Source organism: Pseudophryne corroboree, chromosome 6, assembly GCF_028390025.1.
Source record: "Pseudophryne corroboree isolate aPseCor3 chromosome 6, aPseCor3.hap2, whole genome shotgun sequence".
Classification (NCBI taxonomy): domain Eukaryota; kingdom Metazoa; phylum Chordata; class Amphibia; order Anura; family Myobatrachidae; genus Pseudophryne; species Pseudophryne corroboree.
The window spans coordinates 377,195,719-377,215,940 of NC_086449.1; the positions used below are offsets into that span (position 1 = coordinate 377,195,719).

Below are 20,222 nucleotides of genomic sequence, written 5' to 3' on the forward strand. Positions count from 1 at the left end.
CGTAACAATCGCTTTGCCGTGATCGAGACGCTCAAGCGTCACGTTCACTCACGGCCAAGAGATCACAGGCAGGCACGTTATTGGCTGTTAACTAAAGTAATGATTCGCTATAGCGTAGCGAACGCTCGGGACCACAAGGAGATCACCAGCGGAGCTGACGCTCACTATATTAAACCTTTGTATCTAAACCATAAACAGTGTATTGTGCAGTAAAACCTTAGTGTAATATTAGAGAGTAAATGCAACACAGTATAACCTTATTACCTTAAAAGCTGTTTGAGCGTCACCGACGCTCTGAGAATACTTAATACTATAAGAAACACACAGATACCGTGCTCAGGGTCCAACGCCTAAAATATATATTATGAATGCTATACTTGCAAAAGAGTTAAACACAATACAAGTCATACACTACAATATAACATAGACTAACTAACCAGGTAACTACACAGTAAATACAATACTATTAAGTTTTAAAGAGAAAAATGAGAGAAAGAGAAGAGAGAGAGAGATATGGCCCATAATAACAAGAGAGAAACAGTATGATTACGGAGAAAAACTTACGCACAAAGGAAACGATCGCATGCGCCTCTGGACATCCAGCTCCCGATTTTCAGCAATGATAATCGTTGAAGAGTAAGAGCTGGATGTGATCGGCCTTTCTATTTATGCCCCACACACAATGCAATTCAATGGTCCCTACAATCTCATTGTTCATTGGACACAGGAATTCGGCTTCGCATTATAACAAAAGGTCATAGGTTGATTCATACAGGTGGGCTGTGACTATTTCCAACAGCTCAGGTGGGAGGGAAACTGGGTTTCCCGCCGCATGGGTAATAAAGTGCAAATAAAGTAAATGTTCATAAACTTCTTATGTCCATAACTATTCGCACGAGCGATTGATCTGCTTCAAACCAACACCGGAATATTTCTAATTAAATATTCTTCCGATGGATACTAAACACCACTGTATTACTCCTGTCTGACCCTTCGTATCAAACAAAGAGGGATTTCTCTGTTCATGAACATTCTATACTAACCAAACTTGCAGAATCTATCAAAGGGACCATGATCTACAAAATACATTATATAGTGAAAATATGTAATGATTGAGTCGCACGCTACGATCGCATAAACTCTACCGTAAATACGCATACCATGCGCCTGCGGGTGCCCGCGACTGTGAGTATGCGCACGTACGGGAGAGCGTACGCACGCGCAGCACGGACCTGTGTGAGGTGCAAATATGGTAGTGTGCATAGAGATATTTTTCTGACTTTGACAGTCCACCCTTTGGCAGTCAACAATAACTGCCACTTCCTGAAAACATTTCAAAAGGAGAAAAATATATGTTAGGGGTTAATACATTTACATGGTTGGGTAAGGGAGGAGAGGAGATGGTAGGAAAAGGGGATGACCTAGTGAGATAGCAGAAGCATGTGTGTATGAATCCGTGCTTGGGGGTCATGTATCATCGTGCCGTACGTGTTTTAAATCAAGGTTCGAGGTATTGCGAAGTATACATGTGAATTCCTTCTTATCCCGTGGTACGGGTCTGTGGATGGGCTGTCAAACTTTACCGAGCTCTTTTTGGCTTTGGTTGTAACAAAATGGGGGAGCACATTTTAGTTGATGATACACGAATGGGGGAGATATGTGATTGCTGATATCTGTGCCTGTATTCCCTATCGACTATGTGTGTCATTACCTGAGGGTTGTAGAAATGAAGAAAAGACATAATTACGGTAAATGCGGTGGTATTCTATGTCAGGTAAATGTACAGTCGTCGATTGAGGTCTTGTTTGGTGTCTGTTGAATGCAGTCTTCTTTGTGCTTTTGCCCATAAGGTGCGAGCAAAAGCTGTCAATGTCCATAGATTTACAAAAGTGTTGGGCTAGCGTAATTTTAAAATTTCTAGGGAAACTGGGGATCCATGGCATAGTTCATCAAAAATCTGTGTATCAGGTTGTCAAACTTCTTCTTTAATCCCTCTGTTGTCTGTATATCGGCTCATCAAATTCCTCGTCCTAGTGGGTCTTGTTACCTTGGAGAAAACGGAAAAACAGGTGAAAGAAACGGACCGTAGAAATCGCATTTTCATCACATCATTGTTTCTACATTTGGGTCATAAATCAAGTCCAGGTTAATTACAGTTTCCTCACTCCTTAAACTCATTACCCTAGTACGATGATTGCACTTCATTAAAGCCTGACCGCATCTAAATATCAATCCAATCGATATGACAACACCTAAGATACATAGGAGAAACTTCCCAACATCCATTATGACTCCTTGAGCCCAGTCTCCTAAACCAGAAAACCAATTTCGCGGGTTCAACCATGACACCCAACCAGTCAGCTCATTACCTACAGCAGCAAGAGTGAGATTGTATCTCCTGCGAAATTCCCACTTCAATTGGAGAATATCGTCCATCTTTTGGTCTATGACCTCGACCGGATCCTCGGTGCTATTTGTAATATATGTGCAACATTTCACGCCGTATTGTGTTGCCAGTGTGACACAATATCCGCCTGTCACTGCTGTGAGGTAATTGAGAACCATTCTATGCTGTACCAGTTCTGTTTTGTAAGCCTGAAGTTCTCTTCCAGTATACCTAAACGTGTCATCATACATTTCAGTGATATTGTCTAACAAATTTGCGAGCGCCGATATGTATTTATAATTCAGCACTCCTCTAGCGGTGCGGGTGAAATCTAACGCGATTAAGAATTGAATCCCGGTGGATTCACTTATCAGATCAGAGGCCGGATGCTCTGTCTTCTCTATCAGGTACCTTTTAACAACGTGCTCGTAATGGGTGTGAGTATAAGGAGCTTGGGCACCACGGTGTATGTCTTTCATTTTGTCATGTGATACAGTCATTACTTCAGGCAGTACTTTTCCAATATAACACAATCCTTCAGAGTTTGGGGCAAGCCACTTGTACGCCTTTCTCCCGCATATGAAATATGCATCATCGGGGAGAACATATGGGACGGAGTAGGACATAACCATATTACACACCTTCCATGTGAAATCTCCTAACCCTAATTCTTCCATCTGCTTAGTACACGTATCAGGTTGTATGATATGTGCACAGTATCCTGGTGATACCTCTCCAACTTTAGTAATCCTATTTCCTAAGGTATACCTATACCGGAAAGATTTTCCTCTACTGGCTATGTGGCGTACAAGCTCTGTATCTGTAGGCATTCTATCTGCTCTATGCGAAAAGGTCATGGTGTGATTACTCCATGACACTTCCCAATTTCCCGGTTTTCGGGGATTGGAGATGTTGAAACATAATAGGGACCTATCCACATGGTATTGGTGGAGCTTCAAACTAGGAGGGCTGGAGATATTAAACCTCCGGTCCACCGGTCTCCCACCATTTAACTCAAGTACCTCCTCTATCGTTAAAGGAAATGGTACTAGCCCTGATTTGCTATGACCCTGAGGTACTTGAGAGCATACCCAACAATCTGTTTTGTTTAACACATTACCCACTAAGGAGTGATAGTCACTCAATGGATGCCGGTCCATATGGATATTAAAACTGGATTGGCATTTCTTAATGCACCCATCCTCAATGACATTGTTACAGAGCCTACAGATACAGTTTTCTTCAGCTAACAATCCTTCACAATTCCTTCTATGGTCAATGCTATCGGATCGTTTTCTGATACTCGCCTTTGCTTGTTGATTATGTTGTTCTCGGAAAACTACGCCTCCATCTTTATCATCAGAACCCATTCCAGAACCTCTCTCGACCTCCATGGTACTCTCGCCGGAACAGACTGCTCTGGTCAACATCATGGTCAACAGGAAAATCCGGATCACAGTCTCTTGGGGCAAGTCCATCTTATAGGAGGAGACGAAGAAAAATGAGAGGGGGAAAAAAATAATTGAGGGAGATGGGATGGGAAATTGGAGAAAAACAATAAAAGGGAACAGGGGATCGACAACTGCTTTTGGTCTTGTGATTTTCAATGCTCAGGTGCCGCCTCAGTCCTCCTGGAACAGACACTCTAGTGATACAACCTCTACCGTCTGTTCCTTATCACAGGACTTCTCTGGATCAACGACCTTTTTACAGTGGGACGAATGAACCCAAGTCTCTCTCTCAGCAACCTTCAATGCTGTAGTGCTAGTCAATAAGACCTGGTATGGTCCTTCCCATCTGTCAATAAGGCAACCTGAGCGTAGAAAATTCCGTATCATTACATAATCCCCAGGTTCAATGTCATGACAATTACTACCTGGTAAATCAGGAATCACTAACTTCAGATTATCATTTTGATTCCTTAACTGTTTACTCATGTTAATCAAGTATTTTACAGTCGCTTCATTGTTACACTTCAAATCATCCTGAGGGTTAATCATAACATGCGGTTGTCGACCAAACAAGATTTCAAAGGGAGACAGATTAAGAGGGGACCTGGGAGTGGTTCTGATGCTGTACAGTACAATGGGTAAAGCTTCTGGCCATGTCAATCCTGTCTCTGCCATCACTTTACTCAGTTTATTTTTAATAGTGCTGTTCACTCTTTCCACTTTCGCACTCGCCTGTGGACGGTACGGAGTATGCAGCTTGCTATCAATTCCCATCAATTTACACATTCCTTGAAAGACATCACCTGTAAAATGGGTACCCCTATCACTTTCGATAATTCTAGGGATACCATATCTACATACAAATTCCTGCACAATTTTCTTAGCAGTAAACATAGCGGTATTTGTGGCCGCCGGAAATGCTTCGACCCAATTTGAGAAAACATCTATACAAACAAGTACATATTTCAAATTTCGACAAGGGGGTAATTGAATGAAGTCAATCTGTATTACCTGGAAAGGGCCGCCGGCAGGTGGGATATGGGATGGTTCTGTAGGTATTGCCTTTCCAATATTCTTTCTCAAACAGGTAAGGCATGACATGGCTCTTTTACTCGCATGAGAGGAGAATCCTGGGGCGCACCAATATGCTCTTACCAACTTGCACATCCCTTCCTTGCCTAGATGAGTCAGCCCGTGAGCTGCCTCAGCCAAACATGGAAGGTATGTTCTGGGGGCCACCGGTTTACCTTGTCCATCCGTCCAGAGTCCTGAGGACTCCTGGCCATATCCCTTTGCCTTCCAGACTGCCTTTTCCTGTGTGGAACACAAATTTTGCATCTCACACAACTTCTGTGTGTTGATGGTATTAAATACCATCAGTTGTGTGGTGTCTGTCTGTCTGGGGGTAGCAGCTGCTAACTTAGCTGCTTCGTCTGCTCGGCTGTTACCAAGCGATACCGGGTCTTGGCTATATGTATGTGCTTTACATTTGATAACAGCCACTCTGTCGGGTTCCTGTATCGCTGTTAGAAGCCTTTTTATGTGAGCTGCATGCGCTACCGGTGTACCAGCTGCCGTCATGAAATTTCTGAGGCGCCATAGGGCTCCGAAATCATGGACTACCCCGAATGCGTATCTAGAATCGGTGTAGATATTGGCTGATTTGCCCTTAGCCAATTCACATGCTCTGGTTAGGGCGACCAGTTCAGCAACCTGGGCTGAGTGAGGTGGGCCTAGCGGTTCCGCTTCTATGGTGCCTTGGTCATCTACGACTGCGTATCCAGTACACAAGTCTCCCGAGTCTGACTGTCTATGACAACTACCGTACGTGTAGAACGTAAGTTCTGCATCTTCCAGTGGGTTGTCACTGATGTCAGGCCTTGCGGTAAAATTTTGGGTCAAATATTCTATACAATCATGAGTGTCTTCCTTTGTATTAAATCCTCCTTCCCCAGTACTCTCATCCTCCACCCTTTGGGTCTGTCCAGACACACTTGGGAGATATGTTGCAGGATTTAATGCACTGCATCTCCTTATGGTGATGTTTACGGGGGCCATTAGTGCCAATTCCCATCTTGTAAACCGCGCTGATGAGACGTGCCTGGTTTGGGCAGAATTTAACAAGGCTGACACTGCATGCGGTGTATGAATTGTGAGGTTGTGACCTAGCACGACGTCTTCGCTTTTCGTTACTAGCAATGCTATCGCAGCAACGCTTCGCAAGCATGTGGGGAGGGATCGCGCTACCGTGTCTAGCTGAGCGCTGTAATATGCTACTGGCCTGCTGGCATCACCGTGCTTTTGGGTTAGTACGCCTGCCGCGCAACCAGCACTTTCTGTTCCGTATAGTTCAAAGGGTTTCCCATAGTCCGGCATACCTAATGCTGGTGCCTGCGTTAGGCACTGTTTAAGTCTCTCAAATGCTGCCTCAGACTCGTCTGTATGCGAAATCCGATCAGGTTTGTTTGAGGAGACCATTTCCTGCAAAGGTAACGCTAAAATGGAAAACCCTGGGATCCAATTACGGCAATACCCACACATTCCTAAAAATGTTCTGATTTGTTGCTGGGTTTGTGGCAGAGTCATGTCTCTAATTGCTTGAATTCTATCAGCGGTCAGGTGTCTCAGTCCTTGTGTTAAACAGTGTCCCAAATATTTTACCTTAGTTTGGCATAATTGCAACTTGTCTTTGGAAACCTTGTGTCCTGTGTCTGAAAGATGAAACAGGAGCTGTTTCGTATCCTTCAGGGATGCTTCCAATGAATCAGAACACAGTAGTAGATCATCCACGTACTGTATTAATACTGATCCACTCACTGGTTGGAAAGACTGTAAACAATCATGCAAAGCCTGAGAAAATATACTTGGGCTATCTATGAATCCTTGTGGTAATCGAGTCCATGTGTATTGGACTCCTCTGTATGTAAATGCGAACAAATATTGACTGTCAGGGTGCAGAGGTACCGAAAAGAAAGCGGAGCAGAGGTCAATAACAGTGAAAAATTTCGCAGTGGGAGGGATTTGCATTAGGATGACAGCTGGATTTGGCACTACGGGGAACTGACTCTCAACTATTTTGTTAATCCCCCTTAGATCCTGCACTAGCCGGTAACCCCTCCCCCCACTCTTTTTCACAGGGAAGATGGGACTATTAGCAGTGCTGGACGTTCTTACCAGAATGCCCTGTTGTAGCAAGCGCTCTATTACTGGGTAAACTCCTAACTCCACCTCTGGCTTCAGAGGGTACTGTGGGATTTTTGGAGCTATCCTACCATCTTTTACTTGTACAACTACCGGAGCTACGTTTGCCATTAATCCAGTGTCCTGTCCATCTTTAGTCCAAAGTGACTCTGGTATCTGAGATGTCATTTCTTCTACTTGGGAGGGAGTCCTATTTGTCATAGTGGTATGTGACATTAATTTTGACGGGGAGTCTAACATGTCTCGTACTTCCTGAGCGTGATTCTCAGGTATGTCCAAGAATACACCTTCAGGAGTACAATAAATGACGCACCCCATTTTACACAGTAAGTCTCTTCCCAGGAGATTGGTCGGTGCCGATGCAGCCAGCAAAAAGGAATGCTTGGTATGTAAAGGCCCTATTGTAATCTCTGCTGGTTTGCTAAAAGGGTAATGCTGGACTACTCCTGTTACTCCCACGGCTGGAATTGTCCTACCAGTGGTCCTCATGCCAACTGTCGAATTTATCACTGATTTGGCCGCCCCTGTGTCTACAAGAAAGTTTAATGATTTACCAGCTACATTGATTGCAATTTCTGGTTCACTTCCAAGACTTGCAATCAATTTTACTGGCTGCAGATTCCAGGTATGGCCACACCCCTATTGGGTATGGTGACCTCCCTGAATCCCGCTGGCAGCAACTACTTGTGAGGGAGTTAGCTGGGAACTACCAGAGGTTTGCCAATCTCTGTTTGGGGGGTATCTTTTTGTTTCCCCTGCATGTGGCTCATAACTCCGTTTCTGCGGACCTTGCTCCCAATGTCGTGTGTCGTGTCGTTGTCTAGGGGGTTGGTATGAGTTTCGTACATTCTTTACTCTACAATCTCGTGCCATGTGTCCCTGTTTTTGACAAGAATAACAAGTAACCACACTTGACTTACCCACAGGGTTTGGTGATACAAACAAAGGCTGCCTTGTGGTCAGGGCCTGTATACTTACGGCCATTAACTTATCACTTTGTTGTTCCCTGTGTCTGGTGATGTTCCTATCGTGATCAATAGCAGCCTCTCTCAAAGTAGCCACAGACAGACCTCGCCAACATGGTTGTGTGGTCTGTACCCTAGTCTTCAATGACTCTTTTAAACCATCCATCAGTACCGATACTGCTACTTCTCGATGGTTTATGTTTGTTTTAATGTCCTCTATGCCTGTGTATTTTGCCATTTCTGATAATGCTCTGTGAAAATACTCTGCAGCTGTCTCTGACTCCTTCTGTTTAATGGAGAATATCTTGTTCCATCTGACTACCGCTGGGAAATATTCTTTTAACTGTAAGTTTATTCTTTTTACATTGTCTTTGTTGTACACATCTGTAAGAGGTACATCCTGATCTAATCCGCAATCAGCTAAAAATTGAGTTGCGTCAACATTGGAGGGTAAACATGCTCTCAGCAATATCTGCCAGTCTTTATTGTTGGGCTCTACAGTGTTACCTAAGTCTCTGATGTATTTTTGACTGGCAACTAAATCTTTTCTAGGGTCAGGGAATTCAGACACGATGGTCCTTAATTCCATTCTGGAAAATGGGCTATACATGGCAATGTTCCTCACAGGGGTGACCCCTGTTGTGTCAGTTTTCCCATTTGGAACAGCTATTACCCTAACAGGATTAACTCTAACAACATCACTCTGTGTGGGTTCTACAGCCTGTGGTGAAATGGCTTCAGCATAGTGTATGGTGCCGTACTTACCTGTAGACACGACCTCACCTATCCCTCCGCTAGGGGCCTTTGTTACTAATCTCGTGGGTGGAGCTGTGCCTACTGTGGTCTCTGCTATGGTGGCTGCTAGAGAGAGCGCTGAAATTGTTGCCGATTCGTCTTCTTGATCACACTCCTGAGGAAAGTTCAAAACAGGGTACAACTTGCACGGGTTAATACTTGCGTTGGTTAATTGGTTAACATTATCTTTAACATTTATACAGTTGCTAAGTGTTTGTGTGTTACACCTTAGTGCGTCATTCTCCGCAACCAATTTCTCTCCTGATATGTATGGTGGCGGTGGGGCCGTGGCTATCAGTTTTCTGATTGAGCCAGATCCCGCCGCCTGAGCCAATCCTCTCTGTATGTCACCTTCCTGCTGCCACAACTGCAAATAATCGTAATGTTTGATTCGTCTCTTTGTTGATTTAATGAGACATATCCTTCTCCTTAAATTCGTTAACACTTCTGTGCTGAAGCTACCTACTCTTGGGAATTTCTCCCCGTCATGTACTGTCATTCTCTCCCATTCATCACATAAAGCTTCTGTGTGACTTCCGTATTTCTCACACATTACATACCTTGCCGACTCAATTGGTCGGTTCACTGAATCAACCCGAACCGAGGTTGATCGCCCCCTACCTGAACAAGTGGCCCCCATAGTTCGAAGGTGTTGCTTTATTTAACCAACCCTTACGCAAACCAAATGTCCAAAATAGGCTGACGGTGGCGGTTTACCGAGTACCCCACTCACTCGCCCACGCCGACCAATACGACCTGATCACACCGATATGGTGCTGGCGTACTCGACCTAGGGCCCCTGCGACCTGAACCTCTATTTACTGGAACCTGTGAGGGTGCTCCGAAGAACACTTACTCTTTCCAGTAACTATTGGTTGCTGGATAGTTCCTGAGTGAGCAGCGAACTTCCCTTAAAATAAAAAAAAAATTACACAAATCACGTTAGAATGTACAAATAGCGTTTATGACCTTCGTACACAAATAGTACCGGTCAGGTTTACTAATGCACACAATTACGTGCGGTACAATCGTTTAGTACACAAGCAACTAATCTTATGTACTGAGCGACCAGTGGAATCGAAAATTTCGGCTGCGAATTCCTTCAGCCAGAGCTTATATGGCCTATATGGGTGTTGCACCAACCCTTTCTTGGTGTTGTGCCTGTGGACTGTATAGCGGACTTCCTTGTCTGCTGTACCTGAACCTGTTGGTCTGCTATGACCTCCTGGTCTGTTACAGTATGACCTCCTGGTCTGCTACACTCTAATGCTCAAATTGTATGTTTTAACCAAGGATGCCTCCCTAGCCACCATGTACGTCACTTACACGCATGTACCTCACGAGTACTCGACTTTTCTTGTGGTTCAACCTTAAAAATTGTAAAAACAAACACTCACTCACCGCATATACACTTTTGTTTCTATTTCTATTTCTGCGCAGAAATGTCTCTTTAGACCAGATGTGTTACAAATTAGGAGAAGGATCTATTAATTTAAATTTCGAATTAAAAAAAATTTTTTTGCGCGATTTATCGCCTGGCGTTATTTACCGCGTGGCGCTACTTATCGCGTTGAGAGGAGAGAAAAAAAACTTGTGATTTGAGTTACGTGGGCGTACCCGTACGCTCCGTTGCGTAATATACGCTGCGTGCGTCGGCCCTTGGATTGCGTACGCAAGTCTCAGTCTTTTGTTAGAGACACGTGTACGCAAAGCAAAGATCCACCGTAACACAATTTATACGTTTATCAACTATAGAACTGGCAAACAGGAGAGTGACATACGAAAATACACCAATGAAAAGGAAATGCAGATATATATGTGTGCGTGCGTGTGTACGCAAGACAGAAAAATAAACAGTTTTAAAAAAACACTATTGTTTTGTTCTTACCTCCGGTTCCCGGATTCCTTCAGCACCCTTTACTAAGAGAAGCAGACGCTTATCCAAACAGCACTACGAGGAATATGATCTCCCGCCCTTTGCTGCTGGATAATGTCTGCTGAAATTACCTAGTGCAGATATGTGAAGGACAGGGCGAGCCGCCAATTGATAAAGCTAAATATTTATCGTATATAATACCCTTTATGAGGTCTAAGAACACTGTACGCTATTTATGTATGAAGTACCGTAAGGGTACTCTAGTTGCGTAACAATCGCTTTGCCGTGATCGAGACGCTCAAGCGTCACGTTCACTCACGGCCAAGAGATCACAGGCAGGCACGTTATTGGCTGTTAACTAAAGTAATGATTCGCTATAGCGTAGCGAACGCTCGGGACCACGAGGAGATCACTAGAGATGAGCGGGTTCGGTTTCTCTGAATCCGAACCCGCCAGAACTTCATGGTTTTTTTCACGGATCCGAGCAGACTCGGATCCTCCCGCCTTGCTCGGTTAACCCGAGCGCGCCCGAACGTCATCATGACGCTGTCGGATTCTCGCGAGACTCGGATTCTATATAAGGAGCCGCGCGTCGCCGCCATTTTCACACGTGCATTGAGATTGATAGGGAGAGGATGTGGCTGGCGTCCTCTCCATTTAGATTAGGGTTGAGAGAGAGAGAGAGAGAGATTGACCTGAGGCTGTGATACTGTAGAAGAGAGTGCAGAGTTTAGTGACTGACGACCACAGTGACCACCAGACAGTGCAGTTGTTTGTTTTATTTAATATATCCGTTCTCTGCCTGAAAAAAACGATACACACAGTGACTCAGTCACATACCATATCTGTGTGCACTGCTCAGCCCAGTGTGCTGCATCATCTATGTATATATTATATATCTGACTGTGCTCAGCTCACACAGCTTATAATTGTGGGGGAGACTGGGGAGCACTGCAGTGCCAGTTATAGGTTATAGCAGGAGCCAGGAGTACATAATATTATATTAAAATTAAACAGTGCACACTTTTGCTGCAGGAGTGCCACTGCCAGTGTGACTAGTGACCTGACCACCAGTATATATAATATTAGTAGTATACTATCTCTTTATCAACCAGTCTATATTAGCAGCAGACACAGTACAGTGCGGTAGTTCACGGCTGTGGCTACCTCTGTGTCGGCACTCGGCAGCCCGTCCATAATTGTATACTAGTATCCAATCCATCCATCTCCATTGTTTACCTGAGGTGCCTTTTAGTTGTGCCTATTAAAATATGGAGAACAAAAATGTTGAGGTTCCAAAATTAGGGAAAGATCAAGATCCACTTCCACCTCGTGCTGAAGCTGCTGCCACTAGTCATGGCCGAGACGATGAAATGCCAGCAACGTCGTCTGCCAAGGCCGATGCCCAATGTCATAGTACAGAGCATGTCAAATCCAAAACACCAAATATCAGTAAAAAAAGGACTCCAAAACCTAAAATAAAATTGTCGGAGGAGAAGCGTAAACTTGCCAATATGCCATTTACCACACGGAGTGGCAAGGAACGGCTGAGGCCCTGGCCTATGTTCATGGCTAGTGGTTCAGCTTCACATGAGGATGGAAGCACTCAGCCTCTCGCTAGAAAAATGAAAAGACTCAAGCTGGCAAAAGCAGTAGCACCGCAAAGAACTGTGCGTTCTTCGAAATCCCAAATCCACAAGGAGAGTCCGACTCCAATTGTGTCGGTTGCGATGCCTGACCTTCCCAACACTGGACGTGAAGAGCATGCGCCTTCCACCATTTGCACGCCCCCTGCAAGTGATGGAAGGAGCACCCGCAGTCCAGTTCCTGATAGTCAGATTGAAGATGTCAGTGTTGAAGTACACCAGGATGAGGAGGATATGGGTGTTGCTGGCGCTGGGGAGGAAATTGACCAGGAGGATTCTGATGGTGAGGTGGTTTGTTTAAGTCAGGCACCCGGGGAGACACCTGTTGTCCGTGGTAGGAATATGGCCGTTGACATGCCTGGTGAAAATACCAAAAAAATCAGCTCTTCGGTGTGGAAGTATTTCACCAGAAATGCGGACAACAGGTGTCAAGCCGTGTGTTCCCTTTGTCAAGCTGTAATAAGTAGGGGTAAGGACGTTAACCACCTCGGAACATCCTCCCTTATACGTCACCTGCAGCGCATTCATAATAAGTCAGTGACAAGTTCAAAAACTTTGGGTGACAGCGGAAGCAGTCCACTGACCAGTAAATCCCTTCCTCTTGTAACCAAGCTCACGCAAACCACCCCACCAACTCCCTCAGTGTCAATTTCCTCCTTCCCCAGGAATGCCAATAGTCCTGCAGGCAATGTCACTGGCAATTCTGACGAGTCCTCTCCTGCCTGGGATTCCTCCGATGCATCCTTGCGTGTAACGCCTACTGCTGCTGGCGCTGCTGTTGTTGCTGCTGGGAGTCGATGGTCATCCCAGAGGGGAAGTCGTAAGCCCACTTGTACTACTTCCAGTAAGCAATTGACTGTTCAACAGTCCTTTGCGAGGAAGATGAAATATCACAGCAGTCATCCTGCTGCAAAGCGGATAACTGAGGCCTTGACAACTATGTTGGTGTTAGACGTGCGTCCGGTATCCGCCGTTAGTTCACAGGGAACTAGACAATTTATTGAGGCAGTGTGCCCCCGTTACCAAATACCATCTAGGTTCCACTTCTCTAGGCAGGCGATACCGAGAATGTATACGGACGTCAGAAAAAGACTCACCAGTGTCCTAAAAAATGCAGTTGTACCCAATGTCCACTTAACCACGGACATGTGGACAAGTGGAGCAGGGCAGGGTCAGGACTATATGACTGTGACAGCCCACTGGGTAGATGTATGGACTCCCGCCGCAAGAACAGCAGCGGCGGCACCAGTAGCAGCATCTCGCAAACGCCAACTCTTTCCTAGGCAGGCTACGCTTTGTATCACCGCTTTCCAGAATACGCACACAGCTGAAAACCTCTTACGGCAACTGAGGAAGATCATCGCGGAATGGCTTACCCCAATTGGACTCTCCTGTGGATTTGTGGCATCGGACAACGCCAGCAATATTGTGTGTGCATTAAATATGGGCAAATTCCAGCACGTCCCATGTTTTGCACATACCTTGAATTTGGTGGTGCAGAATTTTTTAAAAAACGACAGGGGCGTGCAAGAGATGCTGTCGGTGGCCAGAAGAATTGCGGGACACTTTCGGCGTACAGGCACCACGTACAGAAGACTGGAGCACCACCAAAAACTACTGAACCTGCCCTGCCATCATCTGAAGCAAGAAGTGGTAACGAGGTGGAATTCAACCCTCTATATGCTTCAGAGGTTGGAGGAGCAGCAAAAGGCCATTCAAGCCTATACAATTGAGCACGATATAGTAGGTGGAATGCACCTGTCTCAAGCGCAGTGGAGAATGATTTCAACGTTGTGCAAGGTTCTGATGCCCTTTGAACTTGCCACACGTGAAGTCAGTTCAGACACTGCCAGCCTGAGTCAGGTCATTCCCCTCATCAGGCTTTTGCAGAAGAAGCTGGAGACATTGAAGGAGGAGCTAACACGGAGCGATTCCGCTAGGCATGTGGGACTTGTGGATGGAGCCCTTAATTCGCTTAACAAGGATTCACGGGTGGTCAATCTGTTGAAATCAGAGCACTACATTTTGGCCACCGTGCTCGATCCTAGATTTAAAGCCTACCTTGGATCTCTCTTTCCGGCAGACACAAGTCTGCTGGGGTTGAAAGACCTGCTGGTGACAAAATTGTCAAGTCAAGCGGAACGCGACCTGTCAACATCTCCTCCTTCACATTCTCCCGCAACTGGGGGTGCGAGGAAAAGGCTCAGAATTCCGAGCCCACCCGCTGGCGGTGATGCAGGGCAGTCTGGAGCGACTGCTGATGCTGACATCTGGTCCGGACTGAAGGACCTGACAACGATTACGGACATGTCGTCTACTGTCACTGCATATGATTCTCTCAACATTGATAGAATGGTGGAGGATTATATGAGTGACCGCATCCAAGTAGGCACGTCACACAGTCCGTACTTATACTGGCAGGAAAAAGAGGCAATTTGGAGGCCCTTGCACAAACTGGCTTTATTCTACCTAAGTTGCCCTCCCACAAGTGTGTACTCCGAAAGAGTGTTTAGTGCCGCCGCTCACCTTGTCAGCAATCGGCGTACGAGGTTACATCCAGAAAATGTGGAGAAGATGATGTTCATTAAAATGAATTATAATCAATTCCTCCGCGGAGACATTGACCAGCAGCAATTGCCTCCACAAAGTACACAGGGAGCTGAGATGGTGGATTCCAGTGGGGACGAATTGATAATCTGTGAGGAGGGGGATGTACACGGTGATATATCGGAGGGTGATGATGAGGTGGACATCTTGCCTCTGTAGAGCCAGTTTGTGCAAGGAGAGATTAATTGATTCTTTTTTGGGGGGGGTCCAAACCAACCCGTCATATCAGTCACAGTCGTGTGGCAGACCCTGTCACTGAAATGATGGGTTGGTTAAAGTGTGCATGTCCTGTTTTGTTTATACAACATAAGGGTGGGAGGGCCCAAGGACAATTCCATCTTGCACCTCTTTTTTCTTTTCTTTTTCTTTGCGTCATGTGCTGTTTGGGGAGGGTTTTTTGGAAGGGCCATCCTGCGTGACACTGCAGTGACACTCCTAGATGGGCCCGGTGTTTGTGTCGGCCACTAGGGTCGCTAGTCTTACTCACACAGTCAGCTACCTCATTGCGCCTCTTTTTTTTCTTTGCGTCATGTGCTGTTTGGGGAGGGTTTTTTGGAAGGGACATCCTGCGTGACACTGCAGTGCCACTCCTAGATGGGCCCGGTGTTTGTGTCGGCCACTAGGGTCGCTAGTCTTACTCACACAGTCAGCTACCTCATTGCGCCTCTTTTTTTCTTTGCGTCATGTGCTGTTTGGGGAGTATTTTTTTGAAGGGCCATCCTGCGTGACACTGCAGTGCCACTCCTAGATGGGCCAGGTGTTTGTGTCGGCCACTTGGGTCGCTTATCTTAGTCACACAGCGACCTCGGTGCAAATTTTAGGACTAAAAATAATATTGTGAGGTGTGAGGTGTTCAGAATAGACTGAAAATGAGTATAAATTATGGTTATTGAGGTTAATAATACTATGGGATCAAAATGACCGCAAATTCAATGATTTAAGCTGTTTTTTAGTGTTTTTTGAAAAAAACACCCGAATCCAAAACACACCCGAATCCGACAAAAAAAATTCGGTGAGGTTTTGCCAAAACGCGGTCGAACCCAAAACACGGCCGCGGAACCGAACCCAAAACCAAAACACAAAACCCGAAAAATTTCAGGCGCTCATCTCTAGAGATCACCAGCGGAGCTGACGCTCACTATATTAAACCTTTGTATCTAAACCATAAACAGTGTATTGTGCAGTAAAACCTTAGTGTAATATTAGAGAGTAAATGCAACACAGTATAACCTTATTACCTTAAAAGCTGTTTGAGCGTCACCGACGCTCTGAGAATACTTAATACTATAAGAAACACACAGATACCGTGCTCAGGGTCCAACGCCTAAAATATATATTATGAATGCTATACTTGCAAAAGAGTTAAACACAATACAAGTCATACACTACAATATAACATAGACTAACTAACCAGGTAACTACACAGTAAATACAATACTATTAAGTTTTCAAGAGAAAAATGAGAGAAAGAGAAGAGAGAGAGAGATATGGCCCATAATAACAAGAGAGAAACAGTATGATTACGGAGAAAAACTTACGCACAAAGGAAACGATCGCATGCGCCTCTGGACATCCAGCTCCCGATTTTCAGCAATGATAATCGTTGAAGAGTAAGAGCTGGATGTGATCGGCCTTTCTATTTATGCCCCACACACAATGCAATTCAATGGTCCCTACAATCTCATTGTTCATTGGACACAGGAATTCGGCTTCGCATTATAACAAAAGGTCATAGGTTGATTCATACAGGTGGGCTGTGACTATTTCCAACAGCTCAGGTGGGAGGGAAACTGGGTTTCCCGCCGCATGGGTAATAAAGTGCAAATAAAGTAAATGTTCATAAACTTCTTATGTCCATAACTATTCGCACGAGCGATTGATCTGCTTCAAACCAACACCGGAATATTTCTAATTAAATATTCTTCCGATGGATACTAAACACCACTGTATTACTCCTGTCTGACCCTTCGTATCAAACAAAGAGGGATTTCTCTGTTCATGAACATTCTATATTAACCAAACTTGCAGAATCTATCAAAGGGACCATGATCTACAAAATACATTATATAGTGAAAATATGTAATGATTGAGTCGCACGCTACGATCGCATAAACTCTACCGTAAATACGCATACCATGCGCCTGCGGGTGCCCGCGACTGTGAGTATGCGCACGTACGGGAGAGCGTACGCACGCGCAGCACGGACCTGTGTGAGGTGCAAATATGGTAGTGTGCATAGAGATATTTTTCTGACTTTGACAGGTGCCTCAAAATCTTCAGCATGGCGGTGGACCGCACAGCCTGGAGGTCGGTCAGGTGGGAGCAAGACTCCAGCATTTCAGCCACCTCTGGGTGTCGTCTGGCCTGGATCCCTGGGTGCAGGATATTGTGTCCCGGGGATACAGGCTGGAGTTTCAAACTCTTCCACCTCACCAATTCTTCAAATCAAGCTTGCCAGCTTTGCTGGCAGACATACTATTCTACAAGAAGCTGTTCGAAAATTAGAACTGTTGGAAGTAATTGTCCCAGTTCCACCTCATCAACAAAACAATGGTTACTATTCGAACCTTTTTGTGGTACTGAAGCTGGATGGTTCAGTTAGGCCAATTTTGAACTTGTTATCGTTAAACCCTTATCTAAGGGAGTTCAAATTCAAAATGGAATCTCTGAAGGCGGTGATCTCAGGTCTGGAGGAGAGGGAGTTTCTGGTGTCCCTGGACATCAAGGATGCGTACCTCCACATTCCCATTTGGTCGCTGCATCAGGCTTATCTCAGGTATGCACTGTTAGACGATAACTATTAGTTTCAAGCACTACCATTCGGTCTCTCCACAGCACCAAGGATCTTCACCAAGGTGATGGCGGAGATGATGGTTCTCTTCCGCAAGCAGGGGGTGAACATAATTCCATATCTGGACGACCTGCTGATCAAGGCATCATCATGGGAGAAGTTGTTATGGTGCATTGCTCTCACGACGCATCTGCTCAGGGAGCACGGTTGGATCCTGAACCTTCCAAAGTCTCCTCTGGAGCCGACAAGGAGGCTGTCTTTCCTGGGGATGATACTCGACACAGAGGTGCAGAGGGTGTTTCTCCCGGTGGAGAAAGAGTTGGTGATACAGTCAATGGTCCGGGATGTTTTAAAGCCTGCCCGGGTATCGGTTCATCAGTGCATCCGCCTTTTGGGGAAGATGGTTGCCTCCTACAAGGCTCTGCAGTACGGAAGGTTTCATGCTCGGTCCTTTCAGCTGGATCTCCTGGACAAGTGGTCGGGATCTCACCTACACATGCATCAGAGGATACGTCTGTCGCCGAAAGCAAGGATTTCACTCCTCTGTTGGCTACAACTGCCACACCTTCTGGAGGGCCACAGGTTCAGGGTTCAGGACTCGATCCTTCTAACCATGGATGCAAGTCTCAGAGGTTGGGGAGCAGTCACTCGAGGGGAAACCTTCCAAGGAAGGTGGTCAAGTCAGGTATCCCTTCTTCCTATAAACATCCTGGAGCTAAGAGCCGTGTACAATGGTCTACTTCAAGCAGCACACCTTCTACAGGGTCAGGCTGTTCAGGTGCAGTCGGACAATGTGACCACGGTGGCCTACACAAACCGACAAGGCGGAACAAAGAGCAGAGCTGCAATGTCAGAGGTGGTAAGAATCCTCCTCTGGGCGGAAAGGCACGCAGTGGCGATGTCAGCAATCTCCATTTCGGGATTAGACTACTGGGTAGCGGAATTCCTCAGCAGACATGATCTCCATCCAGTAGAGTGGGGCCTCCACCCGGAGGTGTACGAGGAGGTAACCAGTTGGTGGGGTGTTCCTCACATAGACATGATGGCCTCCCACCTCAACAAGAAGCTGCAGAGGTACTGTTCCAGGTTGAGAGACCCATAAGCAGTGGCGGTGGACGCACTGGTGACACCGTGTATGCGTTCCCTCCACTTCCTCTCATTCCAAGAGTTCTACAGCTTGTAAAAAGAACAAGGGTTCAGGCAATCCTCATTGCTCCAGACTGGCCAAGGAGGGCTTGGTACGCGGATCTGCTGGATCTACTACTGGAAGATCCATGGCCTCTACCTCTTCGGGAGGATCTTCTACAACAAGGGCCGTTCGCTTATCAAGACTTACCACGGCTACGTTTGACGGCATGGCAGTTGAGCGCCAGATCTTAGCTCGGAATGGTATTCCGAGAGCAGTTAGTCCTACCTTGATACAGGCTAGGAAGGGAGTAACGTCTAAACATTACCATCGAATTTGGAAAAAATATGTATCTTGGTGTGAATTCAAGAAGTTTCCTGCGGTGGAGTTTCAACTTGGACGGTTTCTCCTGTTCCTGCAAGCAGGTGTGGATATGGGCCTGAGATTGGGGTCACTAAAGGTCCACATTTCGGCATTATCCACTTTTATCCAGAAACAATTGTCTGCCCTCCCTGAGGTTCATACCTTTTTGAAAGGAGTTCTGCACAACCAGCCTCCCTTTGTGGCACCGACGGCTCCCTGGGACCTTGACGTGGTATTGCATTTCCTGCAATTGGATTGGTTTGAGCCTTTACAAGAGGCTGAGGTCAAGTTTCTCACGTGGAAGGCTGTCACTTTGTTGGCCTTGGCTTCTGCACGACGTGTGTCGGAATTGGGGGCTTTGTCCTATAAAAGTCCCTATTTGGTCTTCCATGAAAATAGGACGGAACTCAGGACGTTTCAACAGTTCCTTCCAAAGGTTGTGTCGGCTTTTCATATCAACCAACCTATTGTGGTGCCAGTGGCTACTGACTCCTCAATTGCTTTGAAGGTCTTGGATGTTGTGAGGGCTTTGACGATCTATGTGAAGAGGACTGCTCATCACAGAATATCGGACTCTCTGATTGTCCTGTATGATCCCAAGAAAGGTGTCCTGCTTCTAAGCAGATGATTTCTCGCTGGATCCGGTTCACTATCCAGCATGCTTATTCTACGGCAGGATTGCCGTGTCTGAAATCTGTTAAGGCCCACTCTACTCGTAAGGTGGGTTCTTCCTGGGCGACTGCCTGGGGTGTCTCGGCTTTGCAGCTTTGCCGAGCGGCTACTTGGTCTGGGTCGAACACGTTCGCTAAGTTTTATAAGTTCGATACTTTGGCCTCTGAGGACCTTAAGTTTGGTCAAGCAGTTCTGCAGGAGCCTCCGCACTCTCCCTCTCGTTCTGGGAGCTTTGGTACATCCCCATGGTACTGATATGGACTCCAGCATCCTCTAGGACGTAAGAGAAAATATGATTTTAATTACCTACCGGAAAATACTTTTCTCGTAGTCCTTAGAGGAT

The 20,222-nt window shown here is 45.8% G+C and overlaps 1 protein-coding gene across 1 annotated transcript in view; it reads left to right on the forward strand.

The window, feature by feature from the left end:
* LOC134932379 (carboxypeptidase A2-like) overlaps positions 1–20,222 on the forward strand; it is a 233,040-nt gene that overhangs the window by 44,694 nt on the left and 168,124 nt on the right. The gene's annotated exons all lie outside the window — the stretch shown is intronic.